General features: G+C 35.6%; 1 long non-coding RNA gene across 2 annotated transcripts in view; it reads left to right on the top strand.

Moving 5' to 3' along the window:
• Window positions 1-11567, top strand: part of LOC136350332 (uncharacterized) — a 98583-nt gene extending 87016 nt beyond the window's left edge. For both annotated transcript variants that reach the window (XR_010734134.1, XR_010734135.1), the window contains exons 2-3: window positions 10928-11087; window positions 11146-11567. This is a non-coding gene — a long non-coding RNA (uncharacterized lncRNA). The remainder of the gene's footprint in view (window positions 1-10927; window positions 11088-11145) is intronic.
• Window positions 11568-18197: the final 6630 nt, after the last annotated feature.

Genomic DNA, 18197 nt, shown 5'->3' with positions numbered 1-18197 from the left:
TCATTTTTGTTCTAGTATTCTGTATCTTGAGAATGTATCTTGAATCTTATCCCTTAGAGACTAATATTAATATTAATTTTATCTTAAAATTTTTCCAGAATTCATATAAACTTTATCGATACACATTATTGACAATAGAGATCGATGAAGGGGGGGAGTTTTCTAATAATTTGTATTTAAACAATTCTAGATATTTACGACATATTTACATCGAATTATAAACGATGCAAAACATAACGTGAATCGGAAAAAAATCAGTAAAAAACCGGATCATCTGGAATAAAGCAACACGGAATTAGGAAACCAGCGACACGGTGGAGACAGTATCATCAATCAAGAATCCCTCAGCTCACCGGGACACTCAGCTTCGGTAGGGTGTTACGCGACAACGATTATAATGGAAACGATTCACAAAGCCAACTGACCTGACAAGTCCTATTGAACCACCCATAAATTCGAGGGTTTGCGTTATGTTAACCGAGAGGTCTACTTAAGACATTAGGAAAAAAGCTCTTTGGGAACCTGTTTTATTAATGCTTCTGTCAGTCCTGACGATTTGATAGAATATGCGGTACGAGAAAGGGCTTCTGTCATACTTGATTAAGCAACTCTGATTTATAAAGTGTCTGACTAAGAAAGCCGTTAAAAGGTTCAAAGTTTGCGTTGAAACGCAAATGACGTAGAAATATATCGGATTAATCGTTATAATGGGAAAATGCGATATTTCCCTGAGGACAATAGGAGATTATTGCATTGTAGTTACACTGCTGATTGTGCTATAAAATGGCAACACTCTCTTAGCATAGTAACGAGCTGAAATATATTGCTCTAAGCTATTTACGAAACGTGGACGGAAAACTAGGTGTATGTTAACTGTTAATTAAAGAAAAACAGAGTTACTTTAAATATTAATAAAAACTTTATGGTCATTTACTTGAAGCTATAATAATGGGTTTTTTCGTTTAATCTTATTAAATTAAAAATATTACCATAATCAAGGAAAGGGCATCCTAACAAGCAAGCAGTACCTTATAAAATATACAAACCTACCATTAACTTACCGTTGTCTGACTAATGCGTAACCGGAAGAATCACAATAGCCTGCAGGGCTTTTTAGCTACGACTAAACACCCATTTCGTTTAAGTTAATTCTTTAGATATAAAAAGAAGAAAAAATATATTTAAAAAAAGATGAGAAAAAACGAAAAGCGGAGCGAAGCCGATTAAAAGCGAGTTTACGTGCTTCAACTTAAAATTTATGTTTAACTAGTCGTTAAGTAAAAATTCTGCTTTTTTGACTTTCATTCAGGAATATCGCCGGCGTTTGATATCGAGATCGAGAAAATGTATACAGGGTGTCTATTTCTGGAGCCCGACCCTGGGGATCTAGCTAACCACAAAAATATGACATTAGTTAAATTAGACATTTTAAGCAACTGGCAAATGCGGCGTTATCAACGGTGGTGGAATTTTTCCTTGACAAATAGTTGCATTTCTTAAAACTTGCCGATGAGTTACAGATTTTTGTCAAAAATTATGGAAATAAAAAGAGATATGAATTTCATAGATAAGTACAGTATCTCGAGCACAGAAGAGTTTGGTTTTCGGAAGGAGAGAAGTACAATCAGGCAATTTTTCCTCTCATGAAATTCTTGTAATCAAACTGAATAAAGAAGGCAGAGCGCTTTCTTTATTCTTTGATCCCTCTAAGTCTTTTAACTGTGTGCAACACGATATCTTGCTTGGAAAGCTGAAGCATTATGGGTTTAACGGTAAAGCATTGGAATGATTTGCCTCTCACTTGTTGAATACCCATAATTGAAATAACAGAAAATATTGTGGAAAAGATTATGATGAAGATGATTCAATATAAAACAAGAAAAATCGAGTTTTATGTTGAAGGACTCTGCATGTTGCTGTTTTATAATATTAAATCGGGTTCTTGCTGCGAATTAAAAGAGAACGGAGTTTCGTGACCTTATCTCTAATCACTTTCATTCAATTAAGTTTTTTGCGGCCCAAAAGGTTTAATATGAGGTAGTTCGTTCGTCTTCACATTATCCTTAAGGCGAATTATTGCAGGCAATGTCACAAGATCCGGTATTTTTAAAATGAGCACGAAGCTCATCCAATAAGTTAATCATATACAGTGTTCCATTACAAAAAACTAAATTTTATATCGCAGCCCTTTGATTTCCATAAATTCCAGAAAATTGCTGTGTTATTTTTTAAAATAAATGCAACAATAAATTCTAAGGGCCTGTGTAAACGCAATAGGTATAGGAAATCCCGCAGGTCGTAAATTTATGATTGATAAACAATGAATAAAACAAAGCAGTCAAAACATAATAAATAATTGACATGATTTTTCTAGTAAATGATTTTGAGACAACTAGTTATATTATACAAATGAGTCTTGTAATATCTGCAGTTTGACTGAGTCTTGACCTAGTTCAGCAATAATAATCATAATCCCCGCCTTGCTTAACAATAGAGTGCAGGATATAATGTATTAATGACCCTTAGGTGCCTATCTTTATCAGTATAAGCTGTAAACGTTTTGTGATATGTGTCAAAGTCTACGGGGGCTACCATCCACATTAGTGAAGCAGCAGTGTGATACCGAAGTTATCATTAAACAATGTCATAAGCGATTTACCCCGCGTCACGTTTAAATCTCTAGTTGTTTTCGTGCTTTGCTATTATTAATTATTCGTTCCAGATTGATATCGAGGGCAAATTAATGAAAAAGAACCATTCGCTTTAATAGCTTTTTCATTTAAATTCCATGAGAAGTTGTTGGTATAAATTATTTAGAATTACATTATCATTATAGTCTCCAATGTTGGAGAGTGGTTAAATGAAAACCTGTTCATTAGGTATTAAATCACAATTATTGGCATCATCCTCACTATGATGTGGGCAGTATTTATTCAGTCTTGAAACACAATACATCGAATTAAAAAACGAGCATTGGGAAATTTTTGGGGTGAAGTTTCAGTTTGTTAATGACCGTAACAAGCGGGTGCACAAATGTAAATGATCCATATAACACATGTAAATACCGATGGCGGTGATCGTCCACATTGGCAATGCCGTATTACACATACGTTGGAGCCCCACCTAACATTGATGCTCTCATTAAACAATGTCATAAGTGGTTTACCGGACGCTCTGTTTGATTCTCTGTTTATTTTCCTGTTAAGCGTTAACAAATGTGTTGCGACGTTATCATTTACCACGCGGGTATTTGATTTAAGCTCGGTAGTGATATAACGCTACAGAAAGCCGGTAATAAGAGTTTAAGTAAAAGGAGTGGCACGTCCAGGTGAAATATTAAATCCCTTCACCGTCATCTGAGAATTTTTCTAATACACTTTTAACGACAAAGAATTATGCTGGAAATCACAGTTGAGAAAAACTTTGGCCATCTATTATAAATGTGAAAATTTTACGATATCCATTTTTGCACGAATGGAGCACGTATAAAGTGACAATTTCCCTTCTATATTGAATATGAGACTGCCAATGTTTCAAATCGGTAAATCATTGAAATAACATACGTCCCTTTTATTGAAAATGTGCTCGAATATAGCAGGCCGGAAAAAATCGAATCAGAAGGTTTACGCTCCTTTTCGATGATAATGTTCTTCGCCGCGTTGAACGGCATTTGTGTATGTTTTTAGTTTCAAGTGCTTAAAATAAAGTCTTCAAAAATCAGAACTGTCTAAGAGAATGTTATATAAATCCTTATACCACGAAATAAAAAATAAAAGGTTGTGAAAATATCGCCGAGCTCAGACAATAACAACCGTTTACTTGGCCACGAATCACCATCAAGAGGGATCCTCGGCTTAACCACTTCTTTTTCCCTCTGGCGTTGACAAGCGGAGCCTTAATACCTATTTAATGAACATATCAGGGTGCAGCGCAGCGCTGGGTTGAGACGTCTTTTTAAATTTTACTTATTTACTTTACTATATGAAATATTGCAAATGGCCCCAAATATTGCTTTCAAGGATTTCGAGGAATTTAACCGCTCCAGAGCAAAACATAAAACTGATATGTAATCTTAGTTTAATGGGATGGGGTCTCGTTCAAAGGAGCAAAATCTTTTTGTAGATGGATTCGATCTTCTTTAGATCAGTATTAGAACTTTTAAATGTAAAGGGAAGATTACTGTATATTTATTTTCCGGCAGCAAATATTGAAATGTGGGGTTCGTCGTAGGGATTATTCCAGGCGTATGCGATAGTTCCGTGGTACTCTAGCTGGGAATACTCCGACCCTTGCCAAAAGTTTCGAGATGGAATTTTCATAGGAGTGAATTCTCACAGCTTCGCTGCAATTTGACCATGCTCATGCGGGATGGCCCATTTGAGACTGGCCATCCCCCTTATCTGAGAAAGTTTCAAAAAATTTTAATATAAAATTTCTTTAGTCAGACTCGACCAAACGGCCAGGGAATTAACGTAGAGGGCGTCCAGTCTTCGTCAGTGTTGCGGTGTACTGCGTTACTAAAAAATAGTTATTTCAAAAATTGACTTAAAGAAAAACTGCCGTTTTCGACGGAAATTGAGAGTGAAGGTGAAACCACTCCCAAAACACAGAACTATTTAGTGTCTTAAAGATAAATTACTACGGCACTTTCACCCAACTAGCAGAGCTGTAAACGAGCCCTTGCCATTGCAAAGTTTGGTTGTAAAGGGTAATAACCATGGCATTCAGAGAATGGAAAGACCGCGAAATAAATTATTACAAGCCCATGCTTTCAAGTCAAAAATTTAGGAGTTGGAGTACACTTTCTGCATTTATTTTATTTGGCTATTTTGACTACATCGTATACAGCTATCTCTAGCTCTAAAGATTACGTTCCTCGATAAAATTGTTCAGAATCTTTGCTTTTAAGACAATTCATAACGGACTTTTTAAACATCCATTTTCCCACTCCTCATACCGATCCAGGAAGGAATTTTAGGATTCTGACTGGCGTTGTTCAAGTTTCGAGGACTTCAATATCGTTGATAGAAAATGAAACTTAACGAAGTTTAATGCATTACAAAATGATCAGTCTTTAAACTTTCACGCTCTTGCACTAATTCGTAACAATTCCATCGTGTCATGTTTCACCTAGCTCATAATGGTCGATTATTTGTTGTTCGCTATCCATCTATTATCTTAGCGTTCAGTCATCTTTAGCATGGTCCAGATTGCGGTTGACCGCAGACACTGACCGATGACGTCATTTTTCCTCGATCAGAAACAGGGAGTAAACTACTCGTATATAACTTTCTGTGATTTACAGGATTTATGTAATTAATATCTGGCTGAAATGGATCGTACGAGTTTGGCAACAAATCGCCCTTCGATATTGTTTTTTTTTTACGGTTTGAAAGTAACCAAGTAAATGATTAAGAAATCAATTTATGCAACGACCGAACATGCACACAAAAAATGCCTATTTTCCATTCGGTAAAGTGTTGAAGAATTATTACCCAATAGCTCCGAGCAGTTCTGGTTGGTGCAGCCATTTTATTAGAGGTGCTTACGTGGCGTTGAGGAATTTCCTATTTTATTAAAAAAACCTCCGTAACGTAGGAAACGCATCAATCTGTACTATAAAGGACTTTATCCGATATAATAACGTATAGAGCTATTACAGGCATTCAGTCTGGCGCAAAGAAAAATTGACGAAAAGCTGTTGTGAACAAAAAAGGCCTTGTTGGACAGAAAGCCTATAAAACTAGGTTTTTCACTTTTTAGACGGATCCAAGTCTGGAGCTCCATACTCGTAGTGTCCCCTATAAATCTGGGATTTTCAGTCGCTAAAAGGCGCCACGGGATTAAAATGCGAGTTAAACTATTTATATTTAAGTGGTAATTAAGTTGCAAATTATCACATTTACTATATCCTTGAAATTAAAAAATATTTATGTTCAGCCGTCGTAAAATGTTCCCGCAGTGCAAGAAGTAATTAAAGTAAGGAAAACCTTAGTTCCGACTGCAATTGCCTCAGTTAGCGTACTAAATATGCACCAATGTCGCCCTGCTTTACGTTATAGGATTCTAATGAAAACAAATGGTTCAGAGTACATGAAGATATTTATTATTGCCTTTCTTTGTTTTGCTTGCTTTGTATCTACCCCGAATTTATATTGTCGCAACTATTTAATTACTTTATGTCTTTTAATGGATGTGAGTTGCTAAGAAACTCGCACTCAAACTTTGCCTTCACCAAGGTCATAATGTATTAAGCAAAACGGTAATAATAGAAGAACCAACTATAGACCCCTTAAATAATTTTTGGCTTGCTCCCTCGACTCCAGTGCTAATGATAATACAGTGCTTGGTTGTAAATACGGACTTAGTTCTCCCGCTGCGAGTGCAAAAGTTCATTTCCTTAATATGAAGGTTCTAAAAAAAAGATGTTTCCTATTAAAGTGCTAAAATCTCCCGGAACAATACCTCGGTTTCTTTTTATCGGGTTTCAAAAAAGGGGCATAAAGGGTAATATTAACTTCGCTCAGTTCCAACTGGCGAGTTAAGAAACTAACTGAAACTAAGTTTTCCTTTTGCCTCTAGCTGTCGAAAAGATAAATCTAACTAGGAGTCGTTTATCTGGTTTAAGCCCGCACGTAAAGTATTAAAAAATTGAAATCCCCCAATGATCCGGTAAAATTTATTTTGGATTGTTTCAAGCTCGAACAACAGAAATAAATCTTGAAGACTCCCGCTCAAAATCAGCGGCGACCCTTAGATTTATTTACTTTAGATTTACGACAAATACGCAAACAGAAGAATGCAAAGAGTGTGTCTGACGAAATTCACTTTAGGAAAATGTAACCCGCTGCAATGAGGACGTTTAGACAGGCAAAATAGAAGCACGTTTTCTTTCGGGAAGGCTCTACTTTAGAATACTAAGTAATGTCAAAATCTCAGAACACTACGTATTTTGGAACTAATGATGTATAGAAACGAGCGTTGTTCCCATCGTATAAATACATATTTCCAGCCCCGTAGTACCGCATGGTACGCAGGCGATTATTGGGTAACACCGATTTGCAAAATTTCACTTTTTCTCTGTTGCCGGAAATTTTGTAGCTGATAAAAATTATTTATAACATGCTCCCTTTAAATTTTTTTACCTTTTTTTGTACACCTCCAGTTCCTTCAATATTTGTTTTTTGCTTATTTTTATTTATTTACTCACAACGAGCAGGTTTTAAGCAAAAAAAAATCACTGTGTTACACTCCCCATAAGCAAAGTTTTTGAATTATGAGTAGTTCTAAAAGGTGTTGTTTAAATAATAAAAGCCATTTCTGTTACATATGTGGTGAATATGTGTTTAAAAATTCTAGAAAAACCTTCACCGAGTACGTGAAAAATACCTATTTGCTATATTTTGGCTTGACGCTGAATAAAAATGATAAACTCGGGACACCTGATTGTGTTTGTAAATCGTGTATTGAGTGCTGGAGATTATGGAAAAGCGGATAAATGAGGGTGTGTAAATTTGCAATCCCAAGTATTTGGCAAAAAACAAAAAATCATCGAGACAATTTTCGTTTTTGTAGTGTGGATATAAAGGGTTTGAACAGTACAAATCGAACTAAATGGCACTAACCAAATGCTACACCTGTGCTGCGTCCCATACAACATTCGGTTGAAATGCCAATTCCTTCAGTTCCAGTTACTAGAAATGTAACACGCAATTCAAGAAAACGTAGATTCTGCATCAACAGAAACTGATATTGATTTTGAAAGTTCAGACGTAAAACCTCAACCCCTTTCGCAAAATGAATTAGATGATCTTGTAAGTGCTCTAAATCTTTCTAAACAATCATCGGAATCGTTGGCATCATGGTTACAAGAAAAAAAACTTAATTGCTCTAGACACAAAAATTACTTTTTATCGAGAACGAAAGAAAAACTTACGCTGTGTTTTGATCAAGATGAAAAAATTGTATTCTGTTTACATATAAAAAGTTTGTTGATAAAAATGGGTTTGATGCAATATGAACCAAGCGAATGGCATTTGTTTATTGACAGTCCAAAACGTAGCCTTAAATACACGTTGTTACATAACGGAAATAAATACGCTTTGACACCTATTACACATAGCACAAAATTGAAGGGAGAACGTTGGAACGTTCCATTAATTTCGGAAAAATTGAAGTATCATGAACATCAATGGCCTACTTGTGTTGATATGAAAGTTGTTAACATCCTTCTTGGTCGGCAAAGTGGATGCACTCAGTTCCGATGATTCATGTGTCTCTGGGATAGCAAAACCAAAGATGATCATTGGGTAAAAAGGAATTGGCCTTTGAGAGAATATATTACACCCGGTAAACAAAGTGTGATTCACAATCCGTTGGTATCTCGTAGCAAATTGATCCTGCCACCATTTCATATCAAACCGGGCATCATGAAACAGTTTCTCAAAAGTCTTCATAGAAATGGGAGCTGTTTCGTATACATTTGCCGAAAATTTCTTCAGATTATAATGGAAAATTCATAGATTCGATGAGTGATATTGAATCAAATGCTTGGGAGGCTTTTGTTTTAGTGATGGAAAATTTTTTGAGTAATAGGAAATCAGATAATTACGACCAAATAGTACATCTACCGCTACGATTAAATATATAGCATATAGTATGAGTATAAAAATTCTCTTTCTTCATAGTCACCTTGACAAGTTTCCTGACAACTTACATAGGTGATCTGAGTGAAAAGCAAGGAGAACGTATGCATTAAGATTTACGTGTCAATGAGGAACTTTACCAGGGTTCTTGGGATACGCTGTAAACATAACAGAAACACTTTAAAACGCAGCTTTTCAGAAGCTAACAATTGATACTACTTTAATAAAATATTTTTTTACTAAAAACTTGTTATTGCTTTCTTTAACCTTAATTACTTTTTAAATTGAAAACAAGATCTGATAAAAAAAATTCTACATGTATTTTTGCATGGAACATATCAGTAACTGGCAAGAGTTCAAACATTTCAACCAACAGATACTGTGTAAACCAGTGTAATTATTCCGTCATTGCATCACATAAATTATAAAACGGTTCTTTGATAAGGGTTCCTCGGCAACGATGAAAGCGTCGTTCCATTCAGTTTTGTCACCATTATCGACAGCACGCTGACATATATTCGACCTACGAAAACATCTATTTTTTATGTAAAAGGACACCAAAACTACATCAAAAGCAGAGAATTTGCCGTTAGAATATAGCACACTCTACTGTGATAAAAATATAAAGTGAATGTATTTATTAAATGAAAAATCTCTATTTATTCTTTCAAATAAATTTCATCGTCTGCAACGTACTCCACGTCCGACAGAATGCACTTATGTCATCGTTTTTTCCAATCCTCGAAACAGTCAGAGAAGTCTTTTCCCGGGATGGCCTTCAATACTTTCTTCGATTTGGCTTTTATCTCCTCAATCGAGTCGACACGGTGTCCCCGGAGAGGTCTTTTGAGCTTGTCGAACAACCAGAAGTCCGACAGTGCTAAATCAGGCGAATGCGGTGGTCATGGAATGATATGGATGAAGTTTTTGGCAAAACATTCTCGAAGAATCAAAGCAGTATTGGATGGTGCATTATCTTGGTTCAAAAACCAAGGATGATTTGTCCGTAAATCTGGCTTCTCCTTCAATTATCCTCACGCAAACGATGTAGAATGCTCAAATAATGTTCCTTGTTAACAGTTGCGCCTGGCGGGAGAAGTTCGTAATGCATAACACCGCGATAATCGAAGAAAACTGTGAAGGTTGTTTGAACTTTTTTTGAGCGACTTTGAGGCGGTTTTTTCGGTCATGGTTTTTATATTTTGCACGATATTCGTTCGATTCGTCGGTTGCTTCCGGGTCGTATGAATAAATTCAAGTCTCATTTCTCATAATGATATTTTTGACAGTCAAAAATCATTGTTTATCAGCTCTACACGCTTTTTTCCAAAAAATTCAGCGTTTTTGGCGCCAATCGAGATGTGACGCGTTTGAGGCACAAAACATCTTGTAAAAAGAGTTGATCCAAATAAAATGCCCGCAGCATCGGCAAGTTCTCTAATTGTCAACCGACGATCGTGAAGTACCAAATCTTTGATTCCCTTACGGTAGTTTTGATGCTTGTCCGGGGCGCTCTTCTGTCTGAGCCTCCTTCTTGAAAGTCTTTGTACCGCTTGTAAAAATTCTTTTGCCATATAGCCACATCACCAAAGGCTTTCTGTGATATTCTTCTAGTTTCCACGGGAGAATATTCATTCTGAACAGAAAATTTAATGAAAATTTGTTGCTCAACAAAATGAGATAAAATAAAAATGGAAAAACTAACTTTTCTATATTGACAAAAACGCGTGTAACTCTGCAACAATTGAACGTATTGACATGGAACTTTGCACAGATATCGCAGACCGCCCTAACAACCTACAAAGAAAAGTTTAATGATTTTGTAGTGCCCCCGAAGTTTAACTGAAAAATTTACCAAGTTTTTATATCACAGTAGCATATGCCAATGTGCTTTTGACAATGATTAGAGAATTAAATGGAACGAACAATTGTAGAACAAATATTCCTTGCAGCTGGTGCTCGAATCCTCATTAGTGGTTATGATCGATTATTCGACTCGATTATATGTTGCCAAAAACATTTTTGCTTATTCACGCATTTCTCGAAGTCGTTACAAAAAAAAATATCTTTTTTGGAACCTCCGCCACGATGGTAACAAACGTGTCTGTAGCAACTCACGTATGTATGTAGAAAGTGTTTCTACATAAGAAGGAAAAAACAAAAACAACTACTCCGAAGGATGATACCCCTGCCAGCTTTGAACCACGCTGGTTTTCTTCAGGACTTCCATTTTCATTCCTATACATTATTAAACACTAAGAAAAATAATATTTCTATTTCAGGCGAAAAAACTGCATCTTAATTTCATACCAAACTGCAAGGACTTCCATAATTTTCCCATTATCTGGGAAATATCTATTTCGAGCGTGCACAAAGTGGCAAAAACTAGTTGTTTGATGTAGAGCTACGGCGATTGACAAAGAAACCTGCTTGGCATTCCGTGTAAGTTAAATTTTTTGGTAAGTTTGACAAATATAAACAGCGAATCTCTTTATTGCAGTCACAACGAAGGGAACTTGGAACAATTGTGGGCAATTTGTTGCTGGGCATAAACTTTACATATTTATAGCCGCTACTGGCTAAAACCGACCAATTTTGGGGTAATTTGAGGGGCTTTCTCCCAAAATTGTCTGCCTTATTAAACTGGCAATAATGTTTGTGCTGAGCCCTTGGACTATCACTGCAAATATATCAACATGAGGGATTCCACAAGACAAAAAAAAACCATGCCATTCAGGTGTAACTATTTTGAGTACTTTTCAATTCGGAAGTGGCGATAAGGGCCCGTGTGCTCGGGTTCGATAATAACTCGACTTATCTTAACTGTGTGGACATTGAACGGGTCTTTGAGGCAATAATACCTAAGCTATAGCAGAAGGATCATATTGACCGAGAATGTAATATATATTTTTCTTAAGCTGGTGTGCCTGACTTTCTATTATGTACATGGGGTTCTGAGGTGGTGGATGCAAACATAACAGCTATTCGATATTTAATTATGGCATTAAAAATTGTCCTCCATTAAAATTAGGTTTTTTTTTTTAAATCGAGCCTTTAAACTACAATATAGTTCCCTTTTTATTATCATCCTCTTTCAAGAGCGACGCATTTCCTTTCAGGAGCACCACATAAAACCTTTCTTAGAGACACTGTATAATAACACTTCCTCTCAAATCCCATATTGCGAAAGAAAATCCGAGCACAATCTTATTTTACTCTTCTCTAGAAATATGTCTATATTTATTTTACCATTGTCATATCTTCCGATACAGCTGAGGTAAGTAATAAAATAATATAGCGAAACACTATATTACCTTATTGTTTCAATGTTTATTGAAAATAACAGTTGTTACTCGGTATATACTTTTAACTACATAATTTAGGTAGTTAAAGGCAACGTTTTATGTAGGTATTAAATTTTACCAATTAAAGGAATTAACTTAATTAGATTTTCTACCACTCCAACAGACTGCAGGTATCATTCAGTTTGAAATTGAGGTTGCCCAAATAAAATTTATGCCTTAAGTAAATGAATTTTCTTTATTTGGGGTCAAAGGAGAAAGAGTACAATAGAAAATCTAATAACGGTTTATAAGGGAAAATAAACAGCAGGTCGCAGTGGTGACGCAGTCTTTAAAATTCTTCCGTTATTGCTATGTATTAATTATCAGAAATCTAACATTTCGTGGCGTCACATGACTGGACATTTAAATCATTATTGGTAAACTAGAGCGGTCCTCACGGGTCAAAACTGACGTGAGATAACGAAAATCTCTCTATTATATCAATGATGATTCAGTGACAAACGGGATTTTTCAAATGCGTGTGCATTTTTGAATAAAGTTACTCATTCGAAATTTACCGAATTCGCCAGTCATAAACGCACTTTTCCTTCCCCGCCTCTGTATAAAAGATAATAACCGTAGCACGATATTTGCTTACCGGAGGCTTTATTAATATATTTTTCTTAATCAAATATTTTCAGCCATTGCGGCGTTTCTTATGAAAACGAGATGAACCAACGAGTGCTGGCCTACGTAGCAGAATTAATTTGCTTTATTCTAGATTTGTGTTCTCTATTTCTGAATTTCCCAAGAACAATAATCATTAAATTGGACGTGCTGAAGCAGACAAGGGTGTGCCTGCACAAACAGAATATTGAAGAAGGCAGTTTAGCAAAGTAAATAGACTAAAAGAGGAATAGGAAGTTCATCTCTTCGCGGAACAAAAGTCTTGGACGTGAGAATTTATGTTCTTTTCCTGTGGTAATTCAAGATACCATAAAGATAATGCGAGCTGCCCAAATTTAAATGGCAGATAATCTAGATCAAGTAGGGAAAGCTTATTCCGGTCCTGGCCATTGACATAGGACCTAAGAAGTTGACCCTATAAGTCCCATACAAACGTTCTTAATAACCGTCGGACTGTAATCCGTTCCTGATTGATGTTTTCTTCATGATAAAGAAAGCCGAGGAAAGATTTAACTTAGATGGGATTCCTACGGCCGACCTTTGAGGGTACTCGTTTTTTCTTGAACACTGCCAATTTACTCCTGACCTCCACCGATCAAGCTTTTTGTTACCATCTAATTAGAAATTCCAATAATTCGCATTACGATGCCCTGCTGAGTTCACTCTTAAAAACACTCAATTCGTCAATTTCATTTACCTATTGATCATTATAACGCCAACTTCTGCGTACATTACATTTATACATAGAGGAGCCCTAAACTGATGGGTTCAAGTACTCTAAATAAATTTAATTACAGTGAGAGTCGAGTGTAACAACGACGAGAGGAACGAGTAAAAGGGTCATTACATCCGGTTGTCGTTACATCAAAGGAACATGAAAAAACACAAAAATTTTATTTAAAAAAATAAACGCCGTAACTCACAAGTATTGAAACCTATGTAATTTCACTTTGAACTTACTTATTTTTACGTATATATATGGTAAAAACACATTATTGATTCAAATATTCAGTAAATTTTGTTTGCTTTTTGTAACGTAAGTTAAAATGAATCAATTCAATTTTTGTCTCTATGGAATTGATTTCGTTCAGAAACTGTGTCACTGGAATAACCGTGCAGCGCGAAACTGTTCAGGGTTGTAGGGCTTGTAGGACTATAGAGTTGTAGGGTATCTGGAATTGATAACGGCTTAAAATCTTCACCGCCCTCAGACACGTCATCGCTTTCATCTTGAATTTCTTGAGTAGTGAGCACTTCGTTGCAAATTTGTTTGTTAGATAAAGCACCATTTGTTTCCCAGTGAAAGTCAACGTTTAAAAAATCAGTCCATAATTCATGTGACAATTCGAAGTTTTCTCTTATCATAGGAACGGGCACATCATCTACTTTCTCAGAATCATTATTTATCCTACTTGCCACCTCAGCAAAGGAAACATCGCCCTTTTCTTGAAAATCGTCAGCTACTGGGGCTAGTTGTAAACCTGCATGTCTGAAACAATTCTTGATTGTTTGGGGTGATATCGTTCCAGGCTTTAGAAATCATCGATATTGCATTAGAAAAATTAATAACACGCTCTTTGTTGTCATCCAGACTTTTTTTAATTTTCCAATAACAATCAATTTACGTTGTTCTGATTCTGCCATTTGGTAGCAAAATAAAAAAGCAACTCTTTCGTAGGACATTTTCCTTCCTGTGCACTTCTCTCCTTTAAATTTCAATGTTTTGTTCGTAATCATTTTGTGGGAAAGACCTGTTTCATATCCGTCAAAAATCTCGTCATCGTGGTAATTTTTTCGAATTTCTGACCACACAGTTTTGAGGCAATTTTCGGCCACGGAAACTGGTAGCTTCATTACTCATTTTCTCGCACGCAATATTATGTCTCTGCCCGAAGCGTTTAATCTAACTTTCTGGGCATTTATATTTCGGGCCTTTATTCATTATTTTAGCAAACTGTTCCGCTTTTGCCTGCAATATTCGGCAATGATAATTGATCCTTTACTCCTTTCCTTATTAAACCACTTAAATAATGCCTGACCAATATCCGTACGATCGGATAACTTAAGTTTTTTCTATGGCAACAAACTGTCATTAACTGCATTCTTGGTATTTTCTCGGTTTTTCAAATTGCAGAAGCAGTCGAATGGGGCAAGTGCATCCAATTTGCAATGGTATGGTTGCTTTCACCTGTTTCACATTTGGATATTATTGTGTCCCTCTTCTCAATGGACGAAACCTCTCTTGCTCTTCAATAATTTTTTAAAACTCAGCCTAATTACCATGACACACACTGAATACTTACTATGAACAGAGCCTCTAATTTATATAGTCCTCGGTCATAATTCAGTTCAAAATACTTTATCCGATAATTTCTGCTCTCTCTTGTTTGAGCCATTTACGGCAAAAAACATAAATAAAAATGTCGGCGCATAAAAAACTCAGATTCTGCAGCTTAAACCAACAAACCTCTTTGTCACAGATTTAGTTCCTTAGTGTTGGTAAATGGCCCAAAGAAATTGATTTTTTGTGTATTTATAGCAATTGGAATATAAAGTCGACACTATCAACATTCAGTTGGAAATTCCGCAAAAAGAAACCGAAACGTAAAAAAGCGGTGTTGTAGCAGCTTTACCGGCGTCGTTATTCGCTACTTTCACTGTACTATATTCCTTCTCTCCACGTGAGTTGCTTTATACATTGACAAGCCTAATATGTATTTCGTGTTTTAAAATATCACAGGATTTTGTTTTCATGGAAAAAGATAATTCCATAATAGCTCCAAAATCAAAGGCCTGGTTGGTAAGAGTGAAAAGGTTCGAATGAATGAGTTGACAGAAAATTCGGATTAAAGAAGGTCATACACGAAATTGGGTGAGATCAAAAGCTTTCGCAATGCCTATATGTTAATAGATAATGTTAGTGTCCGCAGGGCTAAGGTATGGAAAAACGAGCCACATTGCCAAGCTTAACCATACCGTGAGTCTCAAACGTGTGGCGGGATTGTGTGCCAATACATGTCCCAATATTGCCAAATATTAATTAGGATAAAGGAACTTACGGTATGTACTGATACAACAACTATCTGCACAAGAGAAGACGTGACTTCACTGAGTGAACGTGGTTCCATTCTGAACAAACATTTCAATTATCCAAATGATATTAGGGAGGGTTTGAAGTCATAAATACTGAAATCACATCCCTTGAGGTAAATAATAGCGCGATGGAAAACCGCATCACGCTTGTGTGACTGAAGGCAGACGGGTTATACTTTAAATCCTGCATTTACGAGGGTAAATTACTGACCGGCAGAAGTTTCGGCGTAACGGTACACAAGAAAAATATAAACATTCGTAATCCTGGGAAAGTTGGAAGCCTCAGAAATAGCTGTGGCATCCCTAATACATCTAAATTTCCGATTTTTCTGGTTGCCCTTCTAATCGTTTAGGGCTTTGCAACCGGAAGTTTAATTTGAAATTAATTCTTGTGATATTTGTGCACTGAGATGGCGTGGATTTCGAGCACATTTTTACACATTTTTGTTGTTGTATATGTTGGAATTGGGATCTTGTAAGTTAAAGAAGTTTTAAAAAAGATTAGATGAGAAAGTTTTACGTATCTCGTTTGAAAGTCACAGCCATTCGACAAATTAACTTTTCCTTAACTGGTTTTTGCGCTATTTGGAAAAATCAAAATGTCGGTAGTGAAGATATAAAAAAAACTTTGCATAAAACTTATTAAAAATTTATCCAACCTCGAAGCTCCGAAAAAAGTATGTTTCTCTAAATAAAATATTTCATCAACGTCGCGACGTCGAGCGTCACGACGTTGATGTTTGTTTTACGTTTTAATAGATAATTGTTTACGTTATCGTCAGAGATAATTTATTTTGCGTTATGTGCTCTTCCTTGTGTGGGTGTCAATGTCTCACCGTTCAATTGTCCTAATTTAATGTACTTAAAGATGCTGCAAAATAGTCCCTGTTATATCTTCAAATTGCTTAACCTAAACTGTCCTGAATCCACCGCGTAATATTGCCAAAATTCCCATTCTCTGTTATAAATTTTTATTCGATACCCGTTTTCACCATGATAAAATTGTTTCTAATGATTTTTTAAACAGTTGGAAATAAATACGTTATGTAGCAGTTTTCTGAAACTGCATCAGATTAGTTTTTCCAAAATACTTCAAAACTCCGAGGCGAAAAATTAATTCGGCGAGCGGTAAAAGCCTCACGACAAGATGATTAAAATGTCCTAAATTTACCCTTTGTTGGATTTCTTGTAATTGCCAAGATCTCAATACATCCATTACAAAAAAGAACACCCTGTCGGGAGTATTTAAGTGTTTAACAATTATGATAACCAGGCATAGTTTAACTTACATAGAAGATTGAAGGAAATATTTTTGATGAAAATGTTGAAACACGTCAAATACTGTTTTTAGTTGTGTACTTTGTGACTTAAAAGACACATAGAGGGTTTCCCATTTAAAGCTGTGATTAAAGATTGCTCAAAAACGATAGATTGTGTGGAGAAAATTTGTAGCAAAACGTCTAATAAAAAAATTGTTGAAATAAAAAATATTCCTCTTTTTAAGGTCTACAAGGATCTGTAGAAAAATTCTGGGTTTCTAATTGAAAAAAAAAATCCTTGAAATGACCTTAAAACGATGTTATGGCTTAAATTCGCTATCTTCATGATGTGCACCCCTGTTTATTGGAAAGCTTTTATTTAAAACTTTTTTCACACAACGTACAGTTTTTGAGTAATCTTCAATCACAGCTTTAAATGGGACACCCTGTGTACAGGATATAATAGAAAAATGTACTTTTTAATTTGTTCCTTCCAGAACCCCACATATGTATATTATGACGTAATTGAGTTCTTTGAAAAATCTTGAACATGTTTAATGTAACATGCTCACGTCTAAATTCAATTTTTTTTCAATAAAAAATTGTTTTGCCATGAACATGTCAGACATCATTAAATTTTTTAAAAATTCTATCAAAAAATCTGGAAAAAACCGTGGAATTCTATTTGAAATTTTGAAGTTGACACCGGAGGCAGAACAAATTGAGTTGAAAAAAATCAACTTTGACCTTACTTAGTGATCCGAAAAATATAGTTCTATTTAGTTTTCAGTTAACCGAAATCCGTTCATAAATAACTAATGTGTACCTTCGCCCGTTTTTTTTGAGACACCCCGTATAACACGGGGCCCCTGTTCGACTTCACATTGTCTAAAAACAAAAACCTAATCAAAAAGAAGCGTCAGCAATGTGTTACAGGGGCTTTCTGTAAGTTAACAGAGACAACTTTCCAGCTAAAGTAAATGGTAAGTGCAAATCCATTAAGACCATTTAATTGCATTATATTGCGGCCGCCATTAGTGTCACTCGCTTTGCTACCTTGCATGTGATAGTGTTTGGCGTGTCGTAAAATGTTTATATACCGAAATATCGTGCGAAGCTCACTGATGTATTTTTAACATTTTCAAGCACTTTAAAACCACAATATACATGTTAGTAGGTGATTTTGTGGTTTAGAATTTACTTTTCTAACATATGAAGTTGAGGTGTTA

The sequence above is a fragment of the Euwallacea fornicatus genome, chromosome 3, assembly GCF_040115645.1.
Source record: "Euwallacea fornicatus isolate EFF26 chromosome 3, ASM4011564v1, whole genome shotgun sequence".
NCBI classification, from domain to species: Eukaryota; Metazoa; Arthropoda; class Insecta; order Coleoptera; family Curculionidae; genus Euwallacea; species Euwallacea fornicatus.
Note: the sequence above shows the minus strand (reverse complement) of the source record. Positions and strands in the feature narration are given on the sequence as shown.